A 4,473-nucleotide genomic window follows, 5' to 3' on the forward strand; every position below is an offset into this window, starting at 1 on the left:
TATTTAAGGCCTGATTAAGTAATTTTCTTGTGTTGTGGTACATGGAAGGGAACATGTTGATAACAAGACAACGTGTCATCGCCATGACTCGCATAAGTAATTTACTTGGTTAAGGTATTACGTTTATCCATTATATTTGTTTAGCAATATGCGCGCTTATGTTTTTCTACGATTAACCGTTAAATAGATTATCACATGGACCAGTGGGAGAATGTAAGAATATTTATACACATATAAATATACTCTTGGTCCATGCAATTACTTGGTTAATTATGAATTATGTTAAATATGTAATGTGAGAATATTTATACATATATAAATATATTCTTGATGCTAAATATTAATGTAAGAATATTTTGGGATCCTTTCATATTACCTCTTCCTTGATGGACGGATGAGATTGAATGTTAATTTTAATCCTATGAACCTTGGTCCTCCTTCTACCTATAAAAGGAACTCTATTACCATCAGAATAGAGTTTATGAATTATTATTATTTCATTACACAAAAAAAGGGTCAAGAAGGAGAAACCAAAAATTCTACAACTATTCTGTGCTAGGGGTGTTCTTGGAGGACATATTGGATTCAATCAATGACATCCCCAGGTACTCTTAATTTTTAACACAACTATGCTTATGATGTGATTATCATGTTTGTTCAAGATCTAACCATTATATATATATAGTTATGTATATATATAAAATAAAAACATCCCCAATTTGTAAAAACAAAAACCCTTTCTGGCTTTCTGTTAAATTGAAGCCCTTAGAATCCCAAATCTTTTGTTATAGGTTGAATTGGAACCCTATAAATCTCCCTTGGTATATTATTTAAAAACCCTAGGAATCTCCGATTCTCCGTTGTTTACTAAATTCGTAACCTTAGAAATTAAGAATTGTAAACCTTCGGAGAGATAACAAGGAAGAACATATATGTTCTTAATTAGTTTACAGAACACATGAATACTTGATCTATAAAATATGAAAATACAAAACTGTGCATATCTCCATTGGAATTCTAATCGATCAGGAAGTTTTTAACATATTTATCTTCCTGTAATTATAAAACTTGATATTTATTTTTGGGGATATGAAGATAAGAAAAAGAAGATTCAGTTTCAATGTTCAGGAAGAAAAGAACGAAGAAAAGAAAAGAATGGAGTAAAACAATCCGAAAAAATATATATAGTATAATAATAGTCGAACTTTGTCAAGGGGGCAGTTAAATGCTGCAACAGGGGGCAACATTCAATGCAGAGGTTGAGAACTGGGTATTCAACTACGCCCATTCGAGGTAGTATAAATTACCGGTAGTTGCTAAGTCACGCATTGGGGGCGCTGCCAAACAAGTTTATATCCAATGCAGTCCTTAACCACAGCGTTGACTGCACTACCTCCTACTATTACTCCCACGCCAAATGGACACTAAGAGAGGGAGTGTGGAGAGAACCCAACGCTTAATTCCCAGAAATTTAATTTATTAACCACGAGCAGCCGAATTTTACACACTATGCTTTACACGCACGCACGCACACTCACTCAAAATTATTATTAAGTACAATCCAACCACTGCTTTAGCTCTCGCCTAGTCACTTTTCTCTAACACTCTAACTGATTGCTCACTTAACTAGACAGTGCTAGGGGGACCCTGGATTTTGACACCACTTTGATTAGATCCACCAGTGACTTGATGCTTACAAATGAAGGTAGCACCCTCTATTCACTGTGAACTAGGGGGGACAAGCTACCCTAGCTACATATTTCTAGTTATAGTATCTAGGCTTATCTAAATATAGGTATGAACACCCAATGGAGGCGGTGGTGAATTTTGGCAGTTCAAGATAGACTTGGTGTATTGGGTCGTACAGTGTCCCATATGATTTTGGCACTTTTTGAAAGACTTTGATACACGAAGACTAACTCAAAAATGCCCGACATTTTTCGCAATACTAACTCATCTACAAGTCATGCGATTGGTCGTGCGACGTCGACTTAGTCAAACCTTAAATTGTCCTCTTCATAATTGAAAATCAAGTTTCAATCTCTGCAAATCTGTTTAACTTTAATGTTTCTCATTAGATTTTAAGAGGTTTTCGTATATTTATTGTATCTTTTGATGATAGTTTTAAGCAATTCGAGTTTTATTTCTTATGACCTAATGTTTTAGGTTTTCTTTATCTGATCTTTCAATTCTCTATCTGTATCTAGATTAATGAGTCTTTTAATCTATTAGAATTCTCTGTATCTTCTGTTTTAACTTTATTTTGTTTTTGTTTTGATTCCCTAAAGTTTTCTCCTTTTTTGTGTTTATTCTAGGCCATGAGCTAATAGAGGTGCAGACATAGAGTTTCAGATAATCATCATGAGAGTCACAAATCAAAGAGGTTCTTGAGAAGTTCTTTTGGTTGATAAGATGGGTCTGCTATTTCAATGGGTATGGTTAAAAAATTAGTCTGCTTCTGTGGGAGTGAGTCACTGCTGATATGTTTGATTAAAAGGGATTGCGTTATTTGTAGAATAAATCTATAATTCACTCTGAAGTGTTTCTGAGACCCTGCCTTGAGTAGGGATTTGATTTAGATACAGTTGTTTTTTCTGTTAGTTTAATAGACTTGCTTAATGAAACAAGAATATTTTGGATTGGGTTTATTGGGTGGTACTTTCAATACTCTACATGATACAACATTGCAATACTGTTTTCTAGGGATTATAGGTTTTATTCTCAGATGGATCTTTGCTTGAGTTTCTTCCTTATCTAACTGCGTTAAAAGTTGTGTTAGTTTTATAATTGTAATTAAGAAATATTTCTTATTTTTAAGAGGATTGAAGTTTTTTTTTTACAGTTTTTTTTTGGGGAATATAAGTAGAAGAGTGGCTCTCCAAAAGTTTAATTACATTTGGCATTTTATTTCTTTAAACTGCACTGTCAAATGGGAATCTTTTGAGAATTTGGAATAAGTATTATGGTTCACTTAGCTTCTGCCGTTAATTGTCAAGTCTTGTTGCAAGAGTAGTCTTTTCTTCTCAGTAAGCATGATGCACATTTACTCACCTCTGTATTGTTAATCAGTTGTGATTGAACTTAAAGTTAAATGGGCAAGTGCAATTTCCTCTCTTAATTGTCATGTCTGTATTAATGACTTGTCTTCTCTCCTGCATGCTTAAGCTCTTAGAGTTCCAAGATTTGGTTATTAAAACCTTAGCAGTGAGACTACTTATATCTTCCCATTTTCCCTTGCTTTCTCCTCATACCCTCAGTTTTTCTTTACTCTCTGTACCCTTTAGTTAACTTTTGAAAATGGCAATTCCTGCTGATCATGTTAGAGTACTTGATTTGGATGAAGATGTTGAAGAATTCCCTTTTAGATTTGCTTGCCTACTTTGTGATGACACTAGAAATTATCATAAGACTTCTGTCAAACACCACCTTAATAAAATCTGGACTATCAACTCTCCAGATTTCAAACTTGCTAAACCTTACATTCAGGGTATGGGAATCCATAATCTTTTTGTTGTAATGTTCAAGAAGAATCAAGATAAGGAGATAGCATATGCTGCAAGACCAACCTTTCTTTTTGGTCAATTGTTTGTTGTCCAACAATTAGGTGCTCTGGAATCCATTTTTGACTCAGTATGGGAAAAAACCTTGATGCCTGTGCAGATTAACATTCATTCTGATTTGGTAAACAAAGGTAGGGTTAGGGAGGTTTTAGATCAGCTTGGGGATTTCGTTTCAGCAGATTCTCCTGCTGGGAGTTTGTATGAAGCTAGACTAATGGTTCCTTTGAGAACCCCTCTGACTAGGAAAGTGGTTTTTCAATTCTAGTAAAAGGACTTACTACATGAGAGCTTTCTACCCTAAATTTCCTTTTCGTGCATGTAAAAAATGCTTTGTTTTATATCACAATGAAGAAAAGTGCAGGGATACCCAGATCCGGATTTTTGTGAGGGCACTGCCGGCTCCAACTTCTCGAGCTACTCATGTTGCTGTTACGAAGGTTATGGCAAGCTCGGAAAAAGGTGAAAGATCAAACTCGAAGAATGTCGGAGTCCCTTCTTCTGTTGTTGTTGAAGCTGCTTCTTTGGATCATTCAAAGCCTTCGGTTTTTTCGCTCAGCCTTCAGCCTGCAGCATCCCTTATAAGCACTGGTTATTCTTCTTTTTCACCTTTATTATCATCTGCTTTTCCTAAGTATTCTCCCTTAACCATTAGAGATTCGGTTAGATCTGAAACAGCTTCAGCTAGGAACTCTCATTCCCACTTGAACTTTGCTTGTTTTGCTCAGTCATATGATAGGTTCACTTTTGACTATGATGAAATTACACATGATAGGAAGTGTAAGAGAACTAGAACTTCTTTTGAGTCAGTTTCTCTTGGAAATAGCTATGCATCTTATACCTTTGCAATGATGCCTACTCCTTGTTGGCCTCCGATCTCATCAGTGCCACCATTTTTTCCCCCTGCTGATATCAC

The 4,473-nt window shown here is 35.3% G+C and overlaps 1 long non-coding RNA gene across 1 annotated transcript; it reads left to right on the forward strand.

Annotated features, from left to right (window-relative positions):
• Positions 1-498: 498 nt before the first annotated feature.
• On the forward strand, positions 499-2,648 carry LOC113361067. The gene is made up of 2 exons (XR_003364931.1): positions 499-605; positions 2,316-2,648. It is a non-coding gene; the product is annotated as an uncharacterized LOC113361067 (long non-coding RNA).
• Positions 2,649-4,473: the final 1,825 nt, after the last annotated feature.

This window comes from Papaver somniferum, chromosome 3, assembly GCF_003573695.1.
Source record: "Papaver somniferum cultivar HN1 chromosome 3, ASM357369v1, whole genome shotgun sequence".
NCBI classification, from domain to species: domain Eukaryota; kingdom Viridiplantae; phylum Streptophyta; class Magnoliopsida; order Ranunculales; family Papaveraceae; genus Papaver; species Papaver somniferum.